Below are 8,734 nucleotides of genomic sequence, written 5' to 3'. Positions count from 1 at the left end.
TTATCTGTTATCTACTGTGTATCCTGTGCTTGAATGGACGCCCCCCATGGCTACACAGCAGCTTGTTTATATAAACTATAGTAGTACTTATCTGTTATCTAATGTGTATCCTCTGCTTGAAGGGGGTACTTTATTCACTATATATTCTCCTATCTAATTAGTTTATAGTCTGGAGGTGCAATAGCTGACTACATTGTACAAGCCAAGAGCTGGCAATCTAATGCCACACTGATTCAAAATAAATTACAAATCGTTAATGGACTGAAATAGACCAGGGGCGCAACAGTCCATGAGAAACAAAAGGCCTGGGGACATAAAATTTCTATAATAATAATAATTACAATCTAATATCATTTATTCCCTATTTTGGATTCCTTACCAGATTCATGACCACGTAGATAAAATACACCAGGTTCGCCCTAGTCAGGTACTGGTGGGTGGCTGCATATCGGATCAGGAAGTTGGCTCTGAAAAAGAATTGCCATTGAGCATTAATACAAGGTTTTATCTACTGCTGCATTGCATTTCTACTAGGGGCCCTGGTTAACCTATATAGAGCCCAAATGATCCAAAAACAGTGAAAATAAAAGGGCACTAATAAAAGAACAATTTCCGGCAAAATAATCTTTTTTAGAGATAGTTGAAGGAGGAAAAGTCAGCTATAAATGTTCTAAATTGCTTACGATGAATATTTATAAATAGGGCCCTTGTGTGGAGCCGATGGGCAAAGTCCATCCAATCTTGAAGCAGGGGGTTTATTTACTATGTGATGCTGCAATTAGAGAATGGGTGATTGGGTGCATGTGTCTGGCCCCTGGCACACCTTGTACTTTATTCAGACCCCCAAGTGATAGTGTCTCAGGGGCCAAACAATACAGGACAGGTCAGTTGACCAAATTCTGAGGCCAATGAGGGATCCCATTTTGCCCCCTTATCTCTCCTACACACACCCCCCCCCCCCCCCCCGGGGCAATGGCCAACAATTCCCAAAAGTAAGCAGATTTCTCTTTTACTTACAAGTCGTCGATCTTCCCGAACTGTCTCCTGTAGTGATGTTCTGCAAGGGAAAAAACATTTCCATGAAACACTGAGCTAAAGGAGGGAAGGACATTCACATATAATAAACTAGTGCTACAGCCTTTGCCTTTGAAACCCTAGCAGCCTACTGAGAAGCCCATTGAATGAAGGAATGGATGATTAATATAATATTTAGTGTTGGACTGGCCCACAGGGATACCAGGAAAACTCCCGGTGGGCCAAGGTGTCAGTGGGCCCTCATGCTGCTAAACTTTTGGCCAATTTCATGGCCATTCCCTTTTTCTATGAGAACAAAGAGGCTAAATAGATGGAATAATTGATTATAGTATGTATAGAAAACAGACTAGGAAAATAGAGGTTGATTGAGGAGATGAAGTATAATAGTACTGAGAGTGGCCCCTGGTCTAAGGTTTTTGGGTGGGCCCCAGGTGTCCCAGTCCGACACTGATAATATTTTCCATAAAAATAGAGGAGACTCTCAGTGTCTGTTTCTTCTTCCAACTGTCACATCCCCAGGTGTGAAGTCACCTCTGTTCCCTGCTCTTAAAGGCAAGTGTCCCCTGTTAATGAGTGAGGTTTATATGGCATTTACTTCTAATTAGATGTGCAGTACATACACAGCCTATTAAGTACACTGAGCATTGCTTTGTATGTGTGGCCTATTGAGTCAGCCAATGGCAACCCACGTAACAGAGAGGAATGCTGAAGCAGCAAACATAACCCATTAGTGAGCCAGTACAGAGCCATATGGGTAAGTCATTAGACTGCAGGACATTGATTCAGAAATCTCTGGATCATCCACAACAAAGAGATGAGAATTAAATGTCTGGCCGTTCTGTCCCTAATTGTTGGACAGATTTTCCCCCTTCTCTCGGGGCGTTGAAAAAACACCATCAGGAAAATGAATTTTTATGCATAAAGTGTCCAAGAATCAAAGCCAAACATTGGTTATAGATTAGAGAGAGAGGCTTCAGTTATTTACATTGGGGCAGTGCCGGCCGCCTCTTTAATTTCAGTTACTGTGAACATTCAGCATCTCATTTATAAAGTCGCTACTTGAGAAAAGCTTGGCAGAGAAAGTGCTAACATGGCGCCCGGACGCCAATGGCTGCCAACTGCCTCCCTATCATAACTGGATCCTTCAGAAAATGTTGCTCATTGCAGCAAATGTGTAGAGTAAATTCCCTTTAAATAGTGGCCAAATGTGCCCTCTCTGTATTTCAAGAGCTGAATGTGCCTCCCACTCAGAATATTAATGTATGTACCAGGGGGTTACAAGAACTCCAACAGCAGAGTGTCTCATCTGCTAGCAAAAGATCAATTAAAGAGTGGAGACAGTAGGGTAAGATGGAGACAGTAGAGTAAGAAAGTGACAGTAGGACAAGATGGAGACAGTAGGACAAGATATAGACAGGACAGTAGGACAAGATGGAGACAGTAGGACAAGATATAGACAGGACAGTAGGACAAGATGGAGACAGTAGAGTAAGATAGAGACAGTAGGACAAGATGGAGACAGTCGGACCAGATGGGGACAGTAGAGTAAGATAGTGACAGTAGGACAAGATATAGACAGGACAGTAGGACAAGATGGAGACAGTAGGACAAGATATAGACAGGACAGTAGGACAAGATGGAGACAGTAGGACAAGATATAGACAGGACAGTAGGACAAGATGGAGACAGTAGAGTAAGATAGAGACAGTAGGACAAGATGGAGACAGTAGGACAAGATGGGGACAGTAGGACAAGATGGGGACAGTAGAGTAAGATAGTGACAGTAGGACAAGATGGAGACAGAAGGACAAAATGGAGACAGTAAAGTAAAATAGGGACAGTAGGACAAGATGGAGACAGAAGGACAGAATGCAGACAGTACAGTAAGATAGTGACAGTAGGACAGGATGGAGACAGTAGGGCAAGATGGAGACAGAATAACTAGATGGAGACAATAGAATAAGATGGAGACAGTAGGTCAGGATGGAGACCTTAGAGTAGGGCAAGATGGAGACAGTAGGGAAAGATGGAGACAGTAGGGAAAGATGGAGACAGTATGGCAAGATGGAGACATTAAAAAGGCTGGACTTGCAAACTGTGAGTTCTGGAAAATGTCAGAGGGGCTGCTGTAAGATGCCACAGACAGTAACTATAGATTGGGCTGGTGGGGAGCTGTTTGTGTCTCTGTAAAGTAGGGTAAATTGGTTACTACTACATCTTACTAGGTAAGATGGTGAAGGAATGGAAGATGATGACAGTAGGGCAACGTGGTGGCAGTCTAGCAAGTTGGCCAATAAAATAGCAGTATGGCAACTGTAAGACAAGTGTAGGGTAATACTGTATGTGACAGTAGGGAAAGATGGCAAATAGTGACAGTAACAATGTAAATCAGTATTGCTCAAGCACCGAGCAGGGGATACACTACTCTGATGGTACAGAGAGGAGGAACCCCTAGTTACTTGGACCAGTGAGGTCACTCAATGCTAAATGAATAAATAGAAGCCGATTGGCTCCCAAGCCTTTGATTGGCCAAAGCTGATGTCCTACTTTCATTTGCTACGGCAGATTTTCTCAGAAGCCTTCAGATCCCATGAGGACAACTACACTGAGTTTCTCCACCCTCACACGCTATTGGCACCATCTTTCTACATTCTGTTCATTTAATATTGAACCTAGAGTTTCTGATTCACCAAGTTGCTGTAAATACACTTAGTGTCTGAGAATCAGTGTGATTAATCTGTTCCATGGTTGCTATGGGTTACAGGACTGATGCAAATCCTGGTTACGAAAGAACTCTGGTTGATTTATATTGTATCCATGTTACTGGGTGATACATATGTACTTTTATTATTTAGAGTCATTCAGCATAAAATGAATTTAGTGTCAGCGTTCTCTCCCCGGCATCGGCCCACCAGACGTTGGAGAATCAAAGAAAAGTCTTGAAGACATCTGGGTATGGAATGATGAGTCCATGTGTCTGCCCTCCCCCAGGATATTCTTTCTTTTATCTTGTAGTAGCGATGGTTGAAGGTTTCTTTCATAGTCAGGAGGAAACATTTGTAGCAACATGGGGCTGAGATCCTACAACAAACCTCTTATGTCCATATTGAGGTTTACTTCCTACACTGAGCAGATTCACTTTCATCTACATCACATACATTCTGAGATTCCTACAGTATTTCTCTCTTATTGATGCCAGATTCCTCTCTGCATGGATTCACCCATCTACCTCTTACTTCTACATCATGTTCCTATCTGCTTCTTGCACAAGCACATACAATTACTTGGGAATTGTTTGTACAACTACTCCAGAGAAAAACTCATCACATGGAGCCTGTAGTAACAGTGAATAATAGTCTCTGGGAAGGGAGTGTGACTGTGGGATAGCAGGTATAGTAGGGAGAGATGGTGCCTATAGTAACAGTGGATAATAGTCTCTGGGAAGGGAGTGTGACTGTGGGATAGCAGGTATAGTAGGGAGAGATGGTGCCTATAGTAACAGTGGGATAATAGTCTCTGGGAAGGGAGTGTGACTGTGGGATAGCAGGTATAGTAGGGAGAGATGGTGCCTATAGTAACAGTGGATAATAGTCTCTGGAAGGGAGTGTGACTGTGGGATAGCAGGTATAGTAGGGAGAGATGGTGTCTATAGTAACAGTGAATAATAGTCTCTGGGAAGGGAGTGTGACTGTGGGATAGCAGGTATAGTAGGGAGAGATGGTGCCTATAGTAACAGTGGATAATAGTCTCTGGGAAGGGAGTGTGACTGTGGGATAGCAGGTATAGTAGGGAGAGATGGTGTCTATAGTAACAGTGGGATAATAGTCTCTGGGAAGGGAGTGTGACTGTGGGATAGCAGGTATAGTAGGGAGAGATAGTGCCTATAGTAATAGGAATATAGTAGAAGGAATATCAGGGAGTTTCTCCAACTAAGTGGCCAAACCTTATAACCCCTGGAACCTGCTCTATGTCAGACACCTCCAAGGTTGTAATTTAACCCCATCCTTCCCAGGATCCCAGTTGATGGGTCAATAAAAGCCCATAGTCATGTGATGCAGGGGGGGGCCAGTGTTCAATCAGTTAATATTTAGAGAGCGGCGTCAGCACATTATTTGATCCAGATTATTTTTGGTGAAACCTTTTTATTCAGCAGAAAATCACATATTAACCACAGGCAGAACATTTCCGGAAAACAAAGGCCCTTTGATGTTCAGATCCAGTTTCCATTGGATTTATCTTTCATACTTTACCAGTCACAGAAGGAATGTCGGGCGGTGCGGCTGATTAAGAGAGGCCCCTTCTCATTGGCCAATGCCTGGCTTGTTTGATAAATAGGAGCAGACACAATACCCATGATCCTCAGCGGCACCAGCCAGACCCACTCACATGGGCTCAGAGAATAGTGTCATTAAATGTTCCGTGTAATTACCCTCCTGGCCTGCAGATGTCACTATAGAGAAGAGAAACAATATCTGGAGAGGTGCTTTCAGTTTTATGTTTAGACCACACCCATTTTGTGACCACGCCCCTATATACCACTCCCATTTTATCAAAATATACCCCAGACATGTCAGTATATGACTAATGAGCATATTAACCCCAGGCGTGCCAGTATCATCATTACATAAAATGGCTAATGGGCATATTAACCCCAGGCGTGCCAGTATTATCACTACATAAACTGACTAATGAGCATATTAACCCAAGACGTGCCAGTATCATCACTACATATACTGACTAATGAGCATATTAACCCCAGGCGTGCCAGTATCATCAATACATAAAATGACTAATGGGCATATTAACCCCAGGCTTGCCAGTATCATCACTACATAAAATGGCTAATGGGCATATTAACCCCAGGCGTGCCAGTATCATCAATACATAAAATGACTAATGAGCATATTAACCCCAGGGGTGCCAGTATCATCACTACATAAAATGACTAATGAGCATATTAACCCCAGGCGTGCCAGTATCATCACTACATAAACTGACTAATGAGCATATTAACCCCAGGCGTGCCAGTATCATCACTACATAAAATGGATAACGAGCATATTAACCCCAGGCGTGCCAGTATCATCACTACATAAAATGGATAACGAGCATATTAACCCCAGGCGTGCCAGTATCATCACTACATAAACTGACTAATGAGCATATTCACCCCAGGCGTGCCATTATCATCACTACATAAAATGGATAACGAGCATATTAACCCCAGGCGTGCCAGTATCATCACTACATAAAATGGATAACGAGCATATTAACCCCAGGTGTGCCAGTATCATCACTACATAAAATGGATAACGAGCATATTAACCCCAGACGTGCCAGTATCATCACTTCATAAAATGACTAATGAGCATATAAACCCCAGGCGTGCCAGTATCATCACTAGATAAAATGATTAATGAGCATATTAACCCCAGGCATGCCAGTATCATCACTACATGAAATGGATAACGAGCATATTAACCCCAGGCGTGCCCGTATCATCACTACATAAAATGGATAACGAGCATATTAACCCCAGACGTGCCAGTATCATCACTTCATAAAATGACTAATGAGCATATAAACCCCAGGCGTGCCAGTATCATCACTACATAAAATGACTAATGAGCATATTAACCCCAGGCGTGCCAGTATCATCAATACATAAAATGGAGAACGAGCATAATAACCCTAGTAATTATTGATAATGGCTAGAGTACTTCTACTACAATTAATTTAATACTGGTTATTAGGGTAACTGCTTAAATCACATATTTCCATTAAAGGGGTGGTTCACCCTGATGATAACTTTGAGCGTGTAATCGAATGGCCAAGTCTAAGCAACTTTCATTACTTATCTTTTATAGTTTTTGAATGATGTGCGGTCTTCTTATAACTCTTTCCAGCTTTCAAATGGGGGTCACTGACCCCATCTAAAAAAAAACAAATACTCTGTATTGTTACTTTTTATTACTCATCTTTCCATTTAGACCTCTCCTATTCATATTCCTGTCTCTTATTCAAATCAATGCATGGTTGCTAGGGGGATTTGGGCCTTGGCAACCAGATGGCTGAATTTGCAAACTGGAGAGCTGCTGAATAAAAAGATAAATAACTCAAAAACCACAAATGATAAAAAAGTTAAAACCAATTGCAAATTGTCTCAGAATATCACTCTCTACATCATACTAACAGTTAATTTAAAGGTGAACAACCCCTTTAAGTTTATTTAAGGTGCAATAAGCAAACTTAGGCTGATTTTGACTACATTGTGCTAAAAGAAGAGCACGGAAACTGCAATTCAATGGCGCCACCTCTTGGCAGTACCTGGGAGTAACAAGTAATGGATATTTAAAGGGCACATGTCTCAAGTTTATTTAGTTTCCTATTTTGTGCCTACTCATTTCTTGGGTTTTGCTTTCCCTTTATAAAGCATAACGAGATACGAATGTGCAAACTTGGCAATGTACCACGATGCATCTCTAATGTATGTTGACAATCGCAGTCAATGAGCCTGAAACCTGTTAAGTATTATGTGCAATGTGAACCCCCTCCCCCCCCATAGTGAAGATTTACATCCCGATGTATTGAAACCAGCTAGAACATATGGCTGGAAGCCTGTAACTCCTGGGACATATGGGAAGTATTTGGGGCTATATAGAATAAACGCATGAAATTACTGGGAATTAATTGTACCCATGTGTAGCTGAAGAGCCCTGAAAGATTACCCAGTGCATTGAAAAATGTTATTTTGGGGTCTATACCTTTAAGGACTTTGGGGGTGAATATGAAACTTTAGTTTTCCCATTAATAGGAAACACAGGATCTGTAGGAAGAGAAAAAATGGAAATGATGTTGTTAGTCTTGTTGAAACCTACATTACTAACATGCACCACAGGGGGGCGCTGTCATCAGCATCTGAATCACATCAGGGGATAATTCCTCTCTCAAGGTGCCAAGAGCAGGAGCAGCCAAACTGATCAGTAATGACCTTGAGATTTCAGCAGGAACAGCACAGTGGAACAGTCAATGTTTTCTTCCACTTTTGGATGATCCTTTGGATGAACGCTGATCCCTCCTGATGACTGGGGGCCTTCCCGGGATATAAAAGCCCAGAATGTGCTCCTGTCCTGTGCTTGAGAGTGATAAATATTCCAGGACAAAAGATAGATAGAGAAAGAGAAAGACAGAGATAGATAGACAGACAGTCAGAGACAGACAGATGTTAGATAGATACATAGATAGATGATAGATAGATAGATAGATAGATAGATAGATAGATAGATAGATAGATAGATAGATAGAGAGATGATAGATAGATAGATAGATAGATAGATAGATAGATAGATAGATAGATAGAGATAGATAGATAGATGATAGATGATAGATAGATAGATGATAGATGATAGATGATAGATGATAGATGATAGATAGATAGATAGATAGATAGATAGATGATAGATAAATAGATAGACAGACAGACAGACAGACAGACAGATAGATAGATGATAGATGATAGATGATAGATAGATAGATAGACAGACAGACAGACAGACAGACAGACAGACAGATAGATAGATAGATAGATAGATAGATAGATAGAGATAGATAGACAAATATACATATATATAGAGAGAGAGAGACAGACAGATAGAAAGAGAGAGAGGGATACAGAGAGAGAGAGAGAGAGAGAGAGAGA

The 8,734-nt window shown here is 41.5% G+C and overlaps 1 long non-coding RNA gene across 1 annotated transcript; it reads right to left on the bottom strand.

Moving 5' to 3' along the window:
* Window positions 1-378: 378 nt before the first annotated feature.
* On the bottom strand, window positions 379-1,215 carry LOC121401152. Its single transcript, XR_005966146.1, has 2 exons — window positions 1,018-1,215; window positions 379-467 (listed from the first exon to the last, which is right to left on the bottom strand). It is a non-coding gene; the product is annotated as an uncharacterized LOC121401152 (long non-coding RNA).
* Window positions 1,216-8,734: the final 7,519 nt, after the last annotated feature.

Source organism: Xenopus laevis, chromosome 3L, assembly GCF_017654675.1.
Source record: "Xenopus laevis strain J_2021 chromosome 3L, Xenopus_laevis_v10.1, whole genome shotgun sequence".
NCBI lineage: Eukaryota > Metazoa > Chordata > Amphibia > Anura > Pipidae > Xenopus > Xenopus laevis.
This window is presented reverse-complemented; position numbering and strand designations above follow the sequence as displayed.